We start from the raw sequence: 21,499 nt of genomic DNA on the forward strand, positions 1-21,499 counted from the left end.
AAATATTTTAAAAAGATATAATGCCATACATAAAATTGTTTTGATATAAAAGGCCATTTTCTGATGTTTCATCTGTAAAACAAAACACAACCTTGCAGAATGCTGACCTCTTGGGCTGGAGAGATTGTTCAGCGGCTAATATACTTGCCTACAAAGCCTAGTGACCCAAATTCAATTCCCCAGTGCCCATGTAAAGCCAGATGAACAAAATGGCACATGCATCTGGAGTTTGTTTGCAGTGGCTAGAGGCTCTGGGGTGCCCATACTCACTCTCTCTCTCTTTTTCTCTGCTTGCAAGTAAATCAATTAAAAATTGTTTTTTAAATGAGGAAATACATTCCCTATGTCTAAGCAACATAGAATGTAGTGCTAACGTGGCTAATACATGATTTTGTCAACTTGGTCTAATGGTGTTTCTCTGGGCTACAAATTCTTCATAAGTATAAAGAGGAATCAGAACTCATAAATTTTACAGCTCTGTTCGTCTCCAATGTTTTTGGAAGATACAGAGCTTACACCTTAAAAAAAAAAAACTGTAGCAAGGTCATCTACAGAGTTATCAAAGAAGGAAGAGGGACTTTGGAGCAAGGGAAGTATTTCTGGATCATGATTGTCAGAATGAAGAAGGATAAGAAAGAGATGGGGCTATAAACATGTGTAGCTTTATTTGGAGTATAATGAAAGAACAACTAAACATTTCTTGATTGGAAACATAGGGTATTATCACCAAACTGTGGTCTTCCCACCCATCTTATTCTTCCACATTTCCCACCCATTGAGGTTATAGTGTCTATACCCAAATAATAAAATGAAACAAGAGAATCAGAAACAAGAGAAACAGTCAAAAATTTTGTGTATGCTGAAGGCACAACACAGGTTCTGTGTATTTGATTTTAAGAGAATACGCTGTGCTAGAACTCACTTCTTCAAAGCTAAATTATGAGTTTATGTTAAATTCAAAGGGTAGCAACCCAGGGAGTGGCTTGGGGGTACAACACTTTGTAAGTATTTGTAAAAGCTTTGGGTTTGACCCCCAGCAGTACAAAACAGACAAGTTGAATGTGTCATTTTATGTTGATTGGCAACATGAGAGGATCTAGAATCAACTATGAGAAATTATGTAGGCTGTGTATCTGCCTGAGAGAGACTATTTGGGCAGCACCATTTCATGAGTCTGGGTCCAGAAGTATAAAATGGGAAGAGCCGACTGATCATCAGCATTCATGGTCCTTCCCTGTTTCTTCCCTGTGGACTGAATGTGACCAACTGCCTCAATTTACTGCCATTGTATCTTCCCTGGACCTGACTGTACATGGAAATAAACCCATACACCCTTAAACTGATTTTTCTGTTAGGTGTTTTGTCTCAGTAATGAGAAGGTAACTGATGCACCAACAAACCAACAATAAATCAATGAAATCATATTTTCATTGTAAACATAAGAACATAATGCTATACTTCCAATGATATAATAATATCACAGGAAATATGAACCACAGAGCTTGAGAAATTGTAGAATGTTTACATACAACAACTTGATGAGTTATAGCAAAGAAATTTGTCACATAGTGTAATCAACAAGCCAGATAAGATATGCCCATAGGTGCAATAGTGGCGCATAAGATATGGGGCTAACCAATTGCTCTCTGATTGTATTTGAGTCCTGATTGTTGGGATAGAATTCATGCCTGGTATTGAAAAGCAACTCAAAATCCAATGGATTGGAAGGACATAGTCCCTAGAAAGAAGCTACCACTGTTGCTAAATAAATAGGCTATGCCCATCTAAATGCAATCTAAATACACATGATTATGCCTTTTGATTAATGCTATGCTTACATCTTGTTAGAGAGGCTTCCTTTACCACATGGCCATGGAATACTGAGAAGGCTCAAGACTCATAAATATGATGATAAGAGAAAACTAAGTGCTTAGCACTGGGCAAGTCATCTCTATCACTTTCCAGGGCTCAAGGAACATTACAGAGGATGTGGTGGAAAAATGAGAAAAAGATTACATCAATTCCATCAAAAATTTTTCATAGAAAACAATTTTAAATATTTCTATGTTACTGCCTTCAGAAAAGAAAGCTGACAGTAAATAAGATGTATAAGTCCAACAAAATTTCCAAATTATAAGAGGAAATGAATGCACTAGACTAAACCACCAGAAACAAGACAAAAGGACAAGGGGAACAAGGTAAGAAATAAATAGTAATAGTTTATGTTGAAGCAGGAACCTTGAATCTTATTTACCCTGTTGATACTGGGGTATAAAGCTTAGCATGCACTGATGAAATACTTACTGGTTGAGGGAATGTATGATAGGTATGGGCTGAAGGAATGAGCAATAGATGTGCACTATACCTTCTAGGGCAGATTGTTAATATTACAAGTTGACAGCTTTTTAAAATAAAAGGAAGCTTAAGTACAAATTACTATTCAGTGGAAGGTATTTCCATTGGCACCCATTCCCTCAGTGTTCATGCTCAGAATTAAACAACATCTGTGGAATTGCTAGGAGAATGTCCTGGAACAACTCTACATTTCCAAGCTGGGTGAGGCTGCAGTACCTCATTGTTCACATTCTGATTCTGGGTTTCTTCCTCTCCAATTTTCCCAGTTTTCTGAAGACCCATGAGAAGGTCCGGTGAGTGCATAGGTTAGAATTCAGATCTGAACACATACTCTTTCTAGCTGGGTAGCCTTGAGCAAGTCAATTAGCTTCTTTGAACCTCAATTAGATAAGTTGTTTAATAGTGATTTCTACTATCTATCAGTTACTGTCACTTACTGCACCATGTTTTTTTAAAAACTTCACATATGCCATCCCATCCAACTTTCTATAAGTCTCTAAAGTAAGCATTATAATCATACTATAAGGCCCATCTCTCATTCTTAAATAATTGTAGTCAGCTAAATTAAGAACTTTTGGGGAAAGTTTCAGTTAACACATGAGTCCTTGTTTCTCTGCAGAGCACATCATTCATTCAGCTATGCTCTCTCATCAAACTTACCAGTGACCAAGCAAAGGAGTATCCTGGTGGATTCTAGCTATTGCTCCACTCTGAGTCACTTGAACTGATTTCACACCCCTAGTTTATCTTTTCTTAACTGGCATAAATTTGGATCTTTTATTTTCTGTTTTCCAGCCTATTTTACCCTAGGATTTCTATGTTCTTTTGTCTTTTTTTGCTGCAGCATTCTTTTACTTTTAACTAAAAATTTATGAGGGGCTAGGGAGATGGCTCAGTGGATAAAGTGTTTGCCTGTCACGCATGAGCATCTGAATTAAGATCCCTAGACCCAACACAAAGCCTGGAAGCTTGGCAGGGCTCTGTAGTCTCAGTCTATCTATAACAATGAGAAGGAAGGCAGAGGCAGAGAATTTCTGAGAAATTCAGGAATAGAGTGGTGAACAGCAATGAGAGGCCCTGCCCCAACCAAGGGAAAGTCAAGGACCTAAAACTTATCCTCTGGCCCCTACAAGCAAGCCTTCCTTCACCCACCTGAACTTGCACACACATATACACATAACATAAACATAAACACACCAAAAAACTTAAAAAAGTTATTTTTCACAGGAAAACTAAATGTAGGAAATTAAGTGAAAGGGAAGCATTAATATCATGTTTATTCCATTAAAATATAGTATTTTAATATTTCATTTTCCTCTGTAATGCCATTTGTTTAAAAAATATTTTTCAGATTTGTTAAGGCACTTGCCTGCAAAGACTAATAACCTAGGTTCAATTCCCCAGTACCCATTTAAAGCCAAATGCAGTGGTACATTCATCTGGAGTTTCTTTTTACAGTAGCTGTAGGTCCTGGCATGTCCATTCATTATCTCCCTCTCCAATCTATGTTTCTCCTCTATCTATCTCTGCTTGCAAATAAATAAATAAAAGTATTAAAATATTTTTCAAAGCACTGCTAGACTCATAGCAAAGTGAGCAGAAAGCTCAGAGATTTCACATATCCTTCATGTCCTTTATTAATAGACCACTTAGTTAACACTGCCTATCATGGGAATGGTGAATCCTATGTTGACATGTTATTATCACTCAAAGACTGTACTTTACTTCTGGGTTGAACATATGCATAATGGGAGGTGCATCACCATTATAGTATTTCATAGAGAAGGATCACTACCCTAGGAAAGCTCCGGGGTTTCAACTACTCAGGCAAAGCCATTTTTCATGGCTGTTTAGGGTTCCATTTGTGACTTGAACATTATTTATTTTTACAGTTGAATTTAGAACTTATTTAGAAGCTATTCCCAACTTTTGCTTTTGTTGACAGTGCTACTCATTGTGGATAAAATTTTGTGTCTACTTATGGTTTTAATCTTATGATAAGTCACTGAGATAATCAAACCTTGTATACATTATTAAAAAATGAACCTAATTTTTAAAAAAGAAAAAAAAATGAACCTAAGAGTGATCGTAGACTTTATATTTCCCTATGTCCTTACTAAGGCGGGATAATATCTTGAAATTTTTTTTTGCCAGTTTCTTGTGTGCTGTGGGGGTGGTAGTGGGATGTGTATGTAGATGAGTTGGCATGTGCGGGTGGGTGTGCAGTGTCTCTGTGTGTATGTGTATATGTGGATGTCAGAGGCCCACATGCTATGTCATCTTTGGTTACTTTTTCTTTATTTTTCTGAAGCAACCCTGTAATTTAAGCCTGAGCTTTGCCAATTTAATTAGTCTAGGGCCTCTGTGTCTGCATCCATGCACTGTGATGATGGGCAGCCGCCACCACCTTCTCGCCTGTGATTACAAGGGTGCTGTGGTTCTGAACTCTCCTCCCTGCCCTTGTGTGGCAAGTGCCGTACTGACCAAGTAATCTCCCCGCCCCTGCCAAATTTAAACTATTTATCTATTTTACTAGTTATCTATTTATTATGTGTATGTGTGATGGTTTGAATCGGATGTCCTCTGTAAACTCATGTGTCATGAATGCCTGGTTCCCAGGTGACAGCAGTTTGGGATGTAGAGCCATGCTGGAAAAGGTGTATTGTTGGGACCAGGCTCAGTGTTACCACAGCTCCTCTGTGCTAGCGTTCAGCTCCCCTTCCTGCTGCTGCTGTCCACTTGATATTGGATAGGGGATGATGTCCACTCTTTCCTGCCATCTAGAGATTTTTCCCTGAAACTATAAGCAGAAATTTAAAAAAAAAAAATCTTTACATAAGCTTCTTTTGGTTGGGTGTTTTCTCTCAGAAATGAGACGGCAACTGCAAAAATATGTGGGTGGGGTGTGCATGCCTATGTATACTTGTACATATCTATGTGAGGGGGGGGTGGAGACCCAAGTACAAGCACGAATGTCTTTATCAGGAATTTTCTGTGCACTTCCTTTGAGACTGGGTATCTTACTGGCTTAGAACTTGCTAATTAGGTTCGACTGGAGGGCTGGCGAGCCCCAGAGTTCTTCCTGTTTCCATCTCCCCATCATTGAGATGACAGGCATGTGCCGCTATACCTGACATTCCTACAGGGTTCTAGCAATCAAGTTCAGGTCCTCATGCTTGTGAGGCAAGCACTTTATTGAGTGAGTAAAGCTTCCCATCCAAATCTTTGCTAATTTTAGGGAGGAAAATACTTTGTAATGTATTTTCATAATTAATTAAGATTGAAATTTTAATATACTTTTAATTAGTTTGTAGGGTTTTTTTTTTGCCACTGCCTTTCTTTTTTTATCTCTCAGTCATTTACCTACGAGGACACTTGCTTTTATAATTTTGTACAATAAAAGTACGTCCCACATAAATCACATGTTAAAATAATTATTTAGCTTTGTAATTTTCTTTCAATAATTTTCAATAATTGTTAACTTCAAGATAAATTTAGACTTACAGAATAGCTAGAAAAAAAATAATTCAGAGAACCTCTATCTATCCTGTGCAGCTTCCCATTATGTTGGCTCTTATAGAACCAGAAAACAACCAGCAAACACAGACTTAGATTTGTCAGATTTCTATTAAGTACATACACTCATTGCCTTCAGTTTTATCCATTTTCCTCCAGAATCCCATCCACACATCTCTTGGCTCTTATAATTTGAAATATTTATTTACTTACTCCTTGCCTTTTGAAGATGATACATTTAACTTTTCAATTCTTTTAGATATAATTAACTCTTATACGTTTTTATGTTAAGTACAAAAATTGTTTTTGTATTTGGTATTTAGCATATAACAGTAATGTTTTATTGTAGATTATAAACCTATTTAATGTTTTCTTGTGGATAGAAGGATTTTCTTTTTTCGAAACAAAGTCTCACTTACGGCCCTGCACTTGCTACACAAACCAAGTTGGCTTCAAATATAACTCTGCTCCCAAGTACTGGGATTACAGACTTATGCCTATTTGTTATTTCATTGTTTCATATTGAATATTACTTTTTCAGTAATTTATTTTGGCATGATCCATGATACAGAAATACAATTTAATCTCTTATCTCCAGACAGACAAATCACTTTTCCAAATGGTATTTGTTGAAACATCTGTCTTAAAATCTTTCATATGCTTTCCTGACTGCCTTCTTTCCTTACATAGTTTTTAGTAAATATTTTTGGAAGGTCCAGGAACTGACAGAATACTGAAAATAAGCATGGTTTGATTGTCAGCTCCAATACTGAACAACACACTTCTTTCTTCAAAGAACAAACTGAAACAGGTTTATACACAAGTTTACTTTTTAAAGAATTTTAATCTTTTATAGTCATCTAAATCATTGCACAATTCCTGTGTTAATTCTGAATTTTCCACAGTTCATTTGGATGGGGGAAAGTAAACATAGTTATATAGTTAGATCCAAATTCCAGACTTAAAACATTTTTTTTTTATTTTAGTTAAGCTTAAACCAGTCCTAAATGACACCATCTCTTAAAGAATGATATAAATTTCATTATCAAAAATAATAAATGAAAATAACAGAAAACAGGTCATGATATTGTATTCAGTTCTCAAGTTTTCCTCACACATTGTATCTCACTTAATTCATAATAGCCCCTTAATGTTTTAATTATTCTTTCTTCACACAAGAAAGTGGGATGAGCAACAGTCGGTAATTGGATTGAAAGCACATAGTTAGTGATTTCAAGGACTTGAAAATAGAACTTCTGGTTCCATGCTGTTTCCATTACATTAAATTTTCCTCATTAAAATGAAATGCAAAACATTTGTTACTATGAGAGGAAGATGCCTTCTTTTTGGAAAGCTTCTATGAGCTACATGATTACGTGAGAAATGCACAATTTATGATGATAGTAATAAAAAGATCACATTTGGTTTTCCATCATGTTCACTACAAACTATAATGGTAAGTGTTAACTCCGAGGACCTCAAAGTTCTTCATCTATAAAAGACATATTTAATCACTATGTAATCAAACCTGAAGCCTTAATGAAAGTTATTATGTGATGTTACAGTTACCTTTTCATTTCTGGCACAAAGCACCAGAGCAAAAGCATCATATGGGAGGAAAGGATTTATTTTGGCTTACAGACTCAAGGGAAAACGCCACAGTGGCAAGGGAAAATGTGGCTGGACATCACTTCCCCGCCAACGTCAAGTGGAAAATAGCAGCAGGAGAATGATCCAAACGCTGGCAAAGGGAAACTGGCTATAACAGTCATAAGCCTTCCTCCAACCACACACCTCCAGCAAGGCTCCCCACGAGCTAGGGACATAGCATCTAGAACACATGAATTTATTTGGGGATAGCATGCTCAATCCACCACATGTGCCAAATACTATCTCACACTGCAGTATCACTGGTATGTTTCCTGTGTTCAAAAGACATAAAGTTAGGCTGGAGCAATTGCTCAGTGGTTTAGTTTGCTTCCTATGCAAGCATGAGTACCTGCGGTAGCCTTAAATTGCCTCAGGTCAAATCTCTAGCACCCATGTGAACAGCTGGATAGGGCCTTATAAGCCTGTAACCCCAGTCGTGTAAAGGAGAGAAGAGGCCTGGGAATCTTCCAGGCTCACAAAAAGCAGCAAGCTCCAGTGAGAGACACAGGCTTATAATAAGGATCGGTAGAAAAGCAACAGAGTAGGACACCAACATTCTGCACTGGCCACCACCGACTAGCAATCCCCATTGAGGGGTTGAGTGGATGGGGTGCTGAAAAGGCATGTAAATGTGCATAAAGAGCACTTACCACCAGCCCCCACACAATACAAAACAGTACATATAGTTGGGGAGAGAAGAAAATTTGCTTGAAATGACTAAGTGATACTTTTATGACTTAGTTGAGTAGGAATATGATGTCAGTAGTTCTGAGGACCACAAAAATATAGTGAGAGTGCAGGGTGAGAGAATAGACATGGTCATCAGCAGGGAACCTGAACTGTTCAAATGTGTTGGCAGAGGAAAATGATAATACTGACGATCTTCCATGATGGGACCAAACTACTTGTCCAGTCTCTGACAATCATGATGAATGATATCCCCCAAAAGATACATGAATTGAACAGAAGGCCAGTGCTGAGCTAAAGAAATGGACACATGGCCAAGTGAAGGGTGATGATTTGTAAGCTGTCATGGGGTGAACAATAACTTGCATTTGTTTAGTCATTGAGTTAGAAAGAGGTAAAAATTTCATTCATAATAAGAAGAATTTCCCTTCCATTTCTAAGATGGTGGGGGAGGGGCAGTGAAAAGGGCTTCTAGAGCATGCTTCCCATGCTTTTCAAACCCAAAATTGCAGGAAATATTTCCGGAGGTTATCATGTGATGAAATCTCCATTCAGGAGATTTAGTGTGGGACTGGGGATCCAAATTGTAAAGATTTCCTGCTGTTCCTCTGCCACACTCTGAATGGAAAAATTCAAAGATTTGATGTATAGGAGAGACATGGAAGGAGCTGGTTCGGGAAAGTCAGGTGAGGGAGAAAGGGTGTATAGGTTAAAAATTGGGGTTGGAAAGGGGAACATTCATATAGGAGTACAGAGACTATAAGCAGCATCAGAGAGGTTGGTTGTGACTCTAAGAATAGTAATGCTTCAAAGAGTCTCACTAGATATGGCTGGCATAGTAAGACAAGTTCAAGAAAAATGGTTTAAGGTTGCTTTCTCTTTCTATTTTTCAAAGATTTTTAAAAAAATTTTTAACTTATTTATTAGAGACAGAAAGAGGGACAGGGAAAGAGAGAAAGAAAGAGAAAGAGAGGAGAGAAAGAATGGGTGCACCAGGGCCTCTAGCTACTGCAAACATACTCCAGAATCATGTGCTACCATGTACATCTGGCTTATGTGGGGCCTGGAGAATTGAACCAGGGTCCTTAGGCTTCACAGACATGCACCTTAGACACTAAGCCATCTCTCCAGTCCCTCTCTTTCCATTTTTTGTTTTGTTTTGTTTTGTTTTTCAAAGTAGGGTCTCACTCTGGTCCTGGCAGACCTAGAATTCACTATGTAGTCTCAAAATGGCCTCCAACTCACAATGATCCTCCTATCTCTGCCTCACAAGTGCTGGGCACCACCACACCCGGTTCTCTTTCCATTTTTATGTCTCTTTCGCTTATTGTATTTCTCTGTTGCCATATTTACTAGGAAGAGCATAATGATGGCCTTTTTCCCTCTAACATTCTTCTTTTCTTTATCAATTTTAACACTGCAGAATGATGTTTCTAGTGAGTTATTTTATTGTTGTCTTGTGACAGTTATTAACACTTGTCATGTGGGATTTGGGATGACCATGGGAAAAAAAGTCTCTAGACTGTCTGTGAGAGAATTGCTATTTTAGATTAATTAACATGGGAAAACCAACTCTGGTTAGGGATGAAATCAATCCATGGGCTGGGGTCCTGGACCAAATAAAAAGAAGAAAGCAAGCTCAGAGTTAAGCAACAGCATTCGTCTCTCTGCTTCCTGAACATGACCAGCTGCTTCACGCTTCTGGCTCCACGCCCTCCTCCCCATGATGGAAAGTAACCCCTCTAATTATAAACTCATATAAACCCTTCATTCACTAAGTTGCTTTTGTCACAGCAATGAGAAAAGTTGCTAATACAAAAACATGAAAATAAAAAGAAAGAAAGGATTTATGAGAAGTGGGAGTTAATAATAATAAAGTGAGTGTAACAGGAGCAAATATGACCAAAATATATACATATACAAAGTTGTCAAGAGTCAAATTTAAAATGACAACAAATAGAAAGTAACTAATATAGATATAAACTATATCTACCTCATAGGTAGTTTGGATTTTGACATAAGGAAGGCTGGTTTTTAACAAACTTCACAATCTAGGACAATTAGATTGATGAATGATACATATACTGTGGTCCTAACAGGAGGAAATGACATCAAAAACCTCAAGTGAATATTTATTACTTGTATTGTTATCCCATTTAATAACTTTTGCAGTTAGATTCTAGTATTATCACTATTCCATAGATGCGACTTTTGTGAAAGTTCAGAAACTTGTCTAACTTCATGGAACTAGCAGATGAGTGGGGTATGATTTTACTACAGAAATTATGGTTCCTGAGCTCTACCATTTTACACTTGGACAGAAAGAAGGTGAAAAGATAATATAAAGCATATGCAAAGCACTAGCCTTTGCTTAAAATATCAACTGCTGCAAAGGCTGAAACAATCATTGAAAGCTAGTCTAAGTCCTGGAAGGCTTCTTGAAGGCAGTGGCTCATGTCAATGCTTGTTGGGCGGTACAGCATCTACATAAGCAGTTAAGGGTACCACATAACCTGAGTGAAAAAAGTGTACCATAGTTCATTTATGGTTATTATTTATTGAGGCAGACACCGGAAATTTAAAGGAACAAATAGAGCCCTAGCAAATATTTTGACCCCAGTTAGAAAAAGCCATTTAAAGTTGGCCCAGGCAAGCCACTGAAGCTTTCCTTTTCTTTCTTGACATGGAATAACCAGGTTCAAATTATAAATCTTCCTGCCTCAGGTCTCAAGAGTAATATCAACAATATTATTGTATGGGCAACTTTGAAGGACAAATGACCATTTCTCCTCCAGGGAGAAGTTCTTTAAAAATTAGAGTGAAGTAATAGAAGAGTCTGATTCAATTTATTCCAATTCAAGCAACAAGGACTACTTTATCATCACAGCCTACCTGTACTTTCCCTGGCAGAAAAGCTGTTATTTGGACCTTTGAGCCTGGTTGTCAACAGAGGAGTTCCATCAGTTCTGCAGAAATCATGACTCACATTCATTCTGTCCTCCAGTGATCTTGGCAGAAATCAACTTCCCAACAGCTGTGGAACTACATGGGCTGCCTGTGTGCACCGTCAATGATGAACAGCCAGTGGGACATGGGGCTTTGATTGAGTTAAAGACGTAGGACATCTGTGAGCTGTGTGGCATTTCAGGAATAGCAAATGTCTGGATTCTTTATTCCCAGAATGTCTAATTCTATTGGCTAGGATAACTTAGACAAGATGACACTGACAATTCAAAACATTTGTTTATTTTTTTTTATTTTCAAATCTTAGAATCCCAAATGAGCTGAATATAGTTTTTAACCTGACATTGATAATTTCATGTAAGAGCTGGACCTAACTGAGTTCATTTTTATTTTGCTATCATGCTAAAGTCTATCACTCTTTTGAGGCATGTGTGTGTGGGTGGAGTGTAACTTGTGTTTGAACTACGTGCTGACTCCTAACACTATAGTTTCACATCTTCACAAATTTCATCGGGAATCAGTGAGAGTCTAGTTCCTGTGTCTTAAATCACAGATTTTTTCAGGAATCTAGACATTTTAAGCCCAGCTTATTCATATGCTATTTTCCCTTACCTAATAAAATGTTCAAATATTTTACAAAAAAGTAGTTAGAATAGCCACAAATAAGTAACCCATACTAGTAAAGTTTACCACCTGATCTAGTTCCTTGTTTTATCCAAAACAATTATAACCCTTAGAAGCAAGAAAATCAAGACCCAAAGAAATTATACAATAATATGATATAATCAAGTTCATATATCTATTTAGCAAATGATACTAGAAACTTATTGCCTTAATTCGCTGTGACAGGGAAGTCTATGGAAGGGTGTAGATTTGATCAGGATTTGCACTAGAGATCTACCACTTAGTACAACATTAACATAGGTGCCAGTGAGGGCTTTTCTACATGTCATTGACTACCAACATGCACTTGACTTTCAGAAAAAAATGTAGATTTGTGAAGTGACTTAATGACCTATTTCATAAATTGAGATTAGATTAAGTGAGGAAGCATGTATATTATCTATAACAGAACAGATATTCAATACATGTTCAATATACACTTATAGATTTATTTTATTTATCTATGTCATTGCCTTATTTCTTAATGTTTATCTTCACCTTGGCACTCATCATTTCCTTGCCACCAAATAACTCTGTGACATTAGACAAGTTACTTAACTTTCCTGTGCATCTGCTTTAACTGCCAAACAGGAGAGGGCGAAGTCCCTGAGTTTCATTGAGGAGGACACAGTGAGGAAAATGTGAAATCAGCTTAGAACAGTTACTTGGGCACATCGTTGCATGCCTCTTGTTAGAGGACTTGTAGAAAATAGTTTATAGAGCTATTTGAATGAGTTATTTCTAATGGGCATTTCTTGTGATGGTAATGAAAAGTCTTAAAAACTTAGTTTTCCATGAAAAAGAAAGAATAGCTATAAATTGTCAGACAAGAGTTATAATGCTTGTAAACTTAGCAATGTCCATATAAAAATGACCCTAGTTTCTGCAGTATTCCTCTGGCAACTTGATAGAGAGTCTTTAGGAGCAGATGAGCCATAGACTCCAAGTTGGTTTGCATTAAAGTGTATTCATATGTTGAAAAAGGCAACATGATGTAATCCTTGGCTTGACTTCACTTAATTCCCATTATATTCAATTATAAGATACTTTTAGTATCAAAAAAGAATCTAACATGGTTTAAATTTTTTTTTTACATAATCATTGAATAAGACTGAAATAATTATTCAGTTTTGTGAAATAAGTCGTCCACGTGCATTAGATGAATAGTTTCAGGATGCAAATATATTCTTTTCCATCTGTCATCAAAAGTTTTTACTGATATAATGAGCTGAAAGATTCCAAAACATATTATTAGTGCACTGACATGTGTTCTAAATTGTCATAGCTGCAAATCTGATCTCTACAAGGGTGGCATAGTGATGCCTGGAAAGGAAATAAGGAGGTATGAGCAGGCTGGTGTGAAGGCTCATAGATGCTCACTTACCAAAAAGGGTATACTGGAAGCAGAGAGGATTGCTTTCTCCTCTTCTCTTATGCTCATGGGCAATTGTTGTCTGTGAGAGGAATCCAGAGGATTTCATTAAGATTTAGGATAAGTTACTAAAAATCTCTTGTTTTATTTGCATGATAATTCCCTCCCCCCTCACTTTCCCCTTCACAAATGCATACTCCATCATATCCTCCTTCTCTCCATTAGTCTCTCTTATTTTGATGGTATCATATTTTCCTCCTGTTATGAGGGTCTTGTGAAGGTAGCTCTAGGCACTGTGAGGTCAAGGATTTGAGGCCATTTTCTGTCTGGATGATTGCATTGTAAGCACTCCCACCCTTCCTTTGGCTCTTAGATCCTTTTTACCACCTCTTTTGCAATGGACCCTGAGCCTTATAAGGTACGATAGAGATGTTTCAGCGTTGAATACTCTCTGTCACTTCTTCTCAGCACTATGGTGACTTTTGGGTCATTCCAGTGGGCACTGCTATCTGAAAAGAGCATCTCTAACCAAAAGTGAAAATAGCATTAATATATGGGAATGAGCATTAAGTAGAGTGCTTATAGTGCAGTTTGGTGAGCCTAATATATGCATTTAGCCAGACAAAAGTAGGTGTTACATTCTTATATCTTATGATCTCCCTCACCATAGGCTTTTGATTAGGTTTTCAGTACCAGGCATGTATTTCCTCCCATAGAGTGGGTCTCCAGTACAATTAGAAAGCAGTTGGTTTCCCCCATAACAGACATGCCAGTATTGCACCCAATTTGGCCTGGCTGGTCAAACTTGAGGCTTGCAGTGCCCATTGTTTTCACTGCTAATGACTTCTGTCTCCCACAGAGCTGCATACTGTGCAACTTTTTCCATCTTTCTGTCATCTGGTCTATAAGGAGGGGATTTTCAGCTCAGCTCCAGCTTGATTTCTCAGTGACCTTGCAGCCCAGGCATGTGGAGTCTTCAGCAATAGTGTCTTACCATCTATTTCTGGTGGGAAACTAAAAGCGTTGGCAATAGCCTGTAATGTTTTGGGGGCATCAGGGAAATCGCTGGCCAAGAACTCACTGGAAGGTATCCCATCCCTGTCACTGAGATTGTTCTAGTAAGTTTATGGCTTCTGGGTATGCCATTTTTCAGAAAGGTAAGTATTCATATGGCTTATTCAAAATATCTTGCATTTTGATTAACCCTCCTCCCATCCCTTCTTTTACTCAGTCTCTTCTATGACCTCTTAGGATATTCTACCCCCCAGTAATCTACTTGTCTGCTTACATATATACAATATTATCCCTAAGTCCTCCCCTCTCCTCTCTCCCTTATAGCATTTTTCTAGCTTACTGGCCTCTTCTACCATATTTTTACTCCAACTAACACAAAACTTTAAACACTTGTAGCTGGGATCCCCATATGAGAGAGAACACAGAATGTTTGCCTTTCTGGGACTGGGTTACCTCACTTAGTATAATCCTTTCCAGATTCATCCAATACTCTGCAAATTGCATTTTTAAAATTTTTTTTATTTTATTTTTTATTTTATTTTATTTTTTTTTACTGCTGAATAGAACTCCATTGTATAAATGTACCACATCTTCATTATCCATTCATCAGTTGAAGGCATCTAGGTTGGTTCCATTTCCTACCTACTGTGACCAGAAGAGCAATAAACATGGTTGTGCAAGTATCTCAAGTATCTCTAAAGTAGTGAAAAAAAGTCCTCAGAATATATGCCTAGGAGTAGTATAGCTGGGTAATATGGTAGATCTATTTTTAGCTGTCTCAGGAACCTCCACACTGAGTTCCACAATGGCTATACCAGATTGCATTCCCACCAACAGTGTAGAAGGGTACTTCTTTTTCTGCAGCCTCACCAGTATTTATCATCATTTGATTTCTTGATGGTAGCCATTCTGACAGGAGTGTGACAGAATTTCAAAGTAGTTTTACATTACATTTCCCTGATGGCTAAGGATATAGAACATATTTTAGATGTTTATATTCCATCTGTATTTGTTCTTTTGAGAATTCTCTATTTAGTTCTATAGCCAATTTTTAATTGGGTTATTTGATTTCTCATTATTTAGTTTTCTGAGTTCTTTGTATATCCTAGATATTAATCCTCTGTCAGATGTATAACTGGTAAAAATTTTCTCCAATTCTGTAGGTTGTCTCTTTGTTCTGTTCACAGTGTCCTTTGCTCTACAAAAGCTTTGTAATTTCATGAGGTCCCACTGGTTGATTAGTAGTTTTATTTCCTGAGCAACTGGGGTTATATTCAGAAAGTCATTTGAATTATGTGATCTTAGAGACAAACACATAGAGCATGGAATTTAGTTTTCTCTCTTGTAATAGTCTACTTCTATAAACTTGTACTTCAGAGGCTATAAAGAATTATGATGTAAGAAAACAGATAGCAATGGCTCATATATGGTAGGCTCTCAATAAATGTTCATTAACAAGTTGAATTAGGACAAGAAACTGTTTTTGTTTTTTCTTACCATTGCAAAGTTACAATAGTTTCATTACTTCTATCATACATTTTATGTTCATCATTTAACAAGAAGATAAGCCCTTTGAAATTCTTGGAAGCAAAAGAAAATGAACACAAAACTGCAGTGTTTATCATGACTACTCCAAACACTCACTTTCCTTGTACATATGGGATCTCTGGACTGGACCAGAAAGGGCTCTTTGCAAACCTAGACCACCCAGGCAATCCAGCTGTATCAGCATACTGGCTCAGTTCTCTGGTCTGGGTGCCAAGAGGAGCCTATTCCACATCCTCTCTGTTGCTCTTCTTGATCTGATCTCTCTCTATAGAGTAGCTCTAAGAAATGGACCCAAAGTCTAAATCATGCGTTTTGAAGCCTGTCTTTCCTCATGAATTGTTACTTGTTTACTTTGGCTAGAGGATCCAGGACCTTCTCAAAGGTAAAGCAGTCACTTTCTTAGGTATTCCCTATAAGCAATGCCCATTTCCATGTTTTTCATTCAATTGACTGCTCGAGAAATCAGTCATATTTTCTTTTTTCCTTTCTTTCTTTTATTTATTTATTTTTTTGAGGTTGGGTCTCATTCTAACCCAGGCTGACCTGAAATTCACTATAGTTACAGGTTGGCCTCGAATTCAGAGCAATCCTCCTACCTTGGCCTCTAGAGTGCTGGGATTAAAGGCATGTGCCACCACATCTGGCCCAGAAATTAATTATATTTTCTGATAATAAAAATCCTCCCAAGTCTTTGTTTTCTAACTACCTACCTACTTACTCTACCTTCAGGTATAAGATCAAATTTAGTGAAATACTATCCCGCTGGTTTACTAAAGATAATGAACCACTGTTATAGTCAGCTTCACAACACTGGGATGAACTTCCAGGCCAGAAACAATTCATGGGAGGAAGAGATTTATTGAAACTTACAAATAGAGGGTAATTTACCAATGGCAGAAGTGATCCATTTTCACAGGTCCATGCAGAGGAAAAAAAGCAACTACCACCAACATCATAAATAAGCATACTTTTAGAACCCAGGTAGAACTTAGGCACTTTGCATATCTTTAGACTGCAATTCCAAATCCACCTTCACACCTTTAGGTTGGACTCTAGGATCTGCCCACAGAGACACCTCTTTTAGCCAGGCAACTGGAGATCTTAATTAGAAACTTTAAAAATGCCTGAGATGGAGCTGGAGAGATGGCTTAGCGGTTAAGCACTTGCCTGTGAAGCCTAAGGACCCCGGTTCAAGGCTCAATTCCCCAGGACCCACATTAGTCAGATGCACAAGGGGGCACATGCATCTGGAGTTCGTTTGCAGTGGCTGGAAGCCCTGGCATGCCCATTCTCTCTCTCTCTGTTGCTCTCAAATAAATAAATAAAAATAAACAAAAATAAATGAATAAATAAATAAATAAAAATGCTTGGGATAATTGGGGGACATCCATTCAAATCACAACCACACAACTAATGTAATGTCATATGCTAAATCAGGTAGGTGGGTCTGGCATTTTGAAGATCTGAACTCAAATAGAAAATTTACTGAATTCTGTTTCTTTGAAATCAAGAAGGATGATACCTTTCATAAAACTACTGTAAAAATTATGTCATAAAATGCATATCAGAGTACAAAACAAAGAACTTTGGTCATGTTAAGAATTTAGTTACTCTGAGCTACTCTAACAATAATATAATTGCTATTATAACTTCATTAATAATAAAATTGGTCTTAGAGATATAAACAAGTATAAATTAAAGTTGCCTTTGAATAAATTAATTTGGAGAATCAGAAGCACAAAATAAGTGAAAAATTACAAATGTACTTATTTGGGGCACAGTGGCACATACATGCCTGTAGTCCCAAGGAGAGATGATTCAAGATTCAATGGTTAAGGTGCTTACCTAGGTCCCATTCCCCAATAGCCACACAAAGACAGATATACAAGGTGGTGCATATATCTGGAGTTTGTTTGCAGCAGTGAGAGGCCCTAGTGTAACCATGTTCTCTCTCTCTCTCTCTCTCTCCATATATATATATGGAGAGGGTAATTTACCAGTGTGTGTGTGTGTGTGTGTGTGTGTGTGTGTGTGTATGTGTGTATATATATATATATATATACACACACACACATACATACATACATATATATATACACAATATATATATACACACAATGTATATATATATATATATACACACACACACACATATGTGTGTGTGTGTGTGTAAAAATATCTTTAAAAATGTATTTTGCATAGGCATTCAGATTTGAAGTACTGACAAAAGCAAAGAAAGCTATGTGAACATTCTATACTGAGAATTAGACTAGATAACTATGGTTATTTAGATTACTTCTCCACTTTGTTGTATTTATAAAAAATAGCCAAATACTTAATTTTCTCAAAATTATTCTTCTGTGACAAGAGATGACACATTATATCAACCATTTAAGCCATGTTAAGCCCATAGGCTATATTTTTCATTCTATAGTTTGTATAGAATACAATTCCTAACCTGGGTGCATAAAGGCTTCTTCCTGTTTGTGCCCTTACACCTTCCACTATGTCCATGGTTATTCTGAGAGCTTGATGATAGACTGAGAGATATGACCTACTTTTCTCTAATTTCATATAACTGTAGAGATGGAAAATAATCAATTTAGTCATAAATTTAACACCATCCCTGTAATAAAACCTGCTGGAAATTATAACCTATGTCATTCTGAAGAATTTCAATAGTGGTCTGTCTTATCACCAGCTGGTAAAACCTCATTCAGAAGCAAACTGATCTACATATTAGAAGCTATAAAACTGGCTCTCTATAAACCAGTTTTGTTCTTTGTTTTATGGTTATTTCTTTTCTCTGAAATTTATGCCAATATTAAATCAAAGAAACTTTCTCAAATATTTTTATTATGGAATTATTTACATTAACAAAACTTAGGAAATAATAAAATTCCTAATGATAGATTACTTTATGCTGTACATGCTTCATCAATTTGATAACAATTATAAGGCATCAAAATGGTGATTAAATTATTATATTACATGAAATGCCTACATTGATAATGAATAACAACTTATTATACAGAATATATACTATCATGTTTACAATTGTATACCTATTCATAGAGACAGGAGGTTGTGACAATAGAAGACAGTTACAATTAAAAGGAAGGATTATGGACAAATTGTCTCCATTTTATCTTCTCTTTCTTCTTTATTCTCTTGTTTGTTATTCTCTATATTATTAGCTAATATTTACAAATAATAAAAATTAGATTTAAAATGAATATATCATATCTCTTTCCTGAAAATATACAATATAATAAACTTCCTATTACATGTATATGTGAAGTGGTTAATTGATTAGCTTTATAATAGCAACTAGTATCAATATGAAATCTAAGAAGTATTGAATAGTGAGACAAAAGTATAAATGTTTTTAATTATTTGTATAATAATCCTCATTTTTGCATCACTGATTTAGATTAAAACAAGAAGCAAACAACTATCCATATCCAACTATCCAGGAACTGATTATACAAGCTATTTATAAATCAACTATTTTAGTAACTACATAATACTAAATAAAATTGGATAATACAGTAAATCTTATTTTTAAAAGGAGTCCAGGGAATAATCTTATTTAGGATTGCCACTTTTTTTTCAGACAAACTAGAATGTTTTCAGTTTAAGGTCTATTGAAAAATATTTGAAGGCTAAATTCCAAACATCTGTAACATATCTTATGTTAAAAACTCCTTACCTGCAATTATTTTGAAATCCTGTCAGGAATTCTGTTTAACAGCAGGGTATTAAAAGTATTCTTTTAAAAATATTTAGTATATATTATAACAGGTTATAGTACATCTCTCTATAATCCCTATTTTACTGTGAAATCAAAGAAAGAAAATACAACTTCCTTCTAGACTTCAGTGTTCCCAGTATTACTTAGTAGACCTCTAAAAGTAAAAGAGCTTAGTTTGGTCTGGTCATTGCCATTGGTGAAGTAAATGATTACATACTTAGTTTGCAGAGAGGACACTGGGTCTTAAGGCATTGTCCTGAATCACATTATTTTCTGAGGGAAACCAGATAATTATATTAGACATATGCTTTCTGATTTTGCTATTCTTGGTGGGACATCATGATTGTATCAGTTACCTTCTAGTTGCTAAAACAAGATACTAGAAGATAATGGAAGGAAAAGGGTTTCATTGGCTTGGAACAGTGAGGGGGAGTTTCATTAGGGTGGGGAAGGAATGGCAGGCCAAGGCAAGACACCCGCATCATGTCTCACCAGAGTCAGGAAGCAAAACAAGGGCTAGGATGTGGAGTTGGACTATCATGCCTCAAGACCAGCTCCCGTGACTTACTTCCTCCTTAAAGGTTTTATAACCTTCCAACAGCAGCACATCAGCCAGTGGGTGTCATTTTATATTCAAACCACCACAATGACCTTGGGGCCCACAGTATAAACACAGAGAATCAGCACACTAATATAGTCCCATGGATATTTGGTGAAGTGAATTGGAAAGCAGTGAAAACAAGAGTAAAATAATTGAAGCAGGAGGGAGCAGCTCCACTCTGCTAAACTAGATGCTTAGAAAGGAACAAAAATCACCAAAGAATAAGCCAAGCTAAGATAATAAAAAATTGAGTAGGAGAGAGTGAATAGCTGTTCTCTGTATGGGAACCAGAATTAGAGTAAAAACAGAAATAATCAGGCAGCACTAATCACAAAAGCAGCACCCAGTCAAGAGTATGGGTGGGAATCCTAAAAAGCAAGAAACTCAATTAAGATCTGAATTTTTGGGGTTTAAGTATGCTGGTGCTAGCCCTACCTACAATTGTATCAATTTAGCGATTCTTTCCATTTATACTTTCATTTCTTGCTTATCATCTACCTCTAATTTTAAGTTGAAAATAAATCAGAATGTGATGGTTAATCTTTGAATGTCAACTTTAGATTTAGAATCGCCATGGAAACAAATCTCTGCTCATGTCTGTGAGTGATTGTCTTGATTAGATTAGTTGAGATGGGAGGACCCACCTCAACTGTGGGTATCACCCAAGGGCTGGGTTCATGGACAGTATAGAAATAAGAGAGCTAGCTGAGCATGCAGCAGTCATCACATTCTCTATATCTTTTAGGTTTTAGGTTGGTGTGATTGGTGTGCCCTGACATGATGGAATTCCCCTTGAAACCAAAAGCCCCAAATAAACCCTCTTCTTCCTTGGCTTTCTTCTGGTGAGGTAGTTTGTCCCAGCAATGAGAAAGTAACTTAGACAAAGTGTCTACTGAGACCTATAGTTCTCATTGACTGGAAAAGTTGTTACAAAAAAGTCCTGAATTTACTTTTTGTTCATACTATCATTCATATTGATTTTTATTATAAATAATCATAAGGTGAAATTTACTTATGAACAATTATTTTTTGTTAAACAAAAGCATAGAGATTATATTTAGTCAATTATAGATTTTGTTTTCCTTTATGGTTATTTTGAAAAATTTAGTAAGAAATTTTTCTTACTAAAGTTTACCTGACAGTTATCTTCTAAGTTTCCATCTCTACATGTAGCAACTCAACTTCTAAACTACACAGTGGAATATAAGCAATGATAGATTATTGCATTTAAAAATCACAGCCATTGGCCTGAAGTATTAAATTTTATAGAAAATTATATCAGTCACACAAAAGTCAAATGTCAAAATTATACAATAATTTTATATAAATAAATAAATATATATATGTTTACATGAAGAAATGGATTGATAAAATT

General features: G+C 36.4%; 1 long non-coding RNA gene across 2 annotated transcripts in view; it reads right to left on the minus strand.

The window, feature by feature from the left end:
* Positions 1-19,668, minus strand: part of LOC123462990 — a 73,590-nt gene extending 53,922 nt beyond the window's left edge. For both annotated transcript variants that reach the window (XR_006638618.1, XR_006638617.1), the window contains exons 1-2: positions 19,482-19,668; positions 13,220-13,289 (exon numbers count right to left, since the gene is read on the minus strand). This is a non-coding gene — a long non-coding RNA (uncharacterized LOC123462990). The remainder of the gene's footprint in view (positions 1-13,219; positions 13,290-19,481) is intronic.
* Between the last annotated feature and the right edge of the window lie 1,831 nt (positions 19,669-21,499).

This window comes from Jaculus jaculus, chromosome 8, assembly GCF_020740685.1.
Source record: "Jaculus jaculus isolate mJacJac1 chromosome 8, mJacJac1.mat.Y.cur, whole genome shotgun sequence".
Taxonomy (NCBI): Eukaryota; Metazoa; Chordata; class Mammalia; order Rodentia; family Dipodidae; genus Jaculus; species Jaculus jaculus.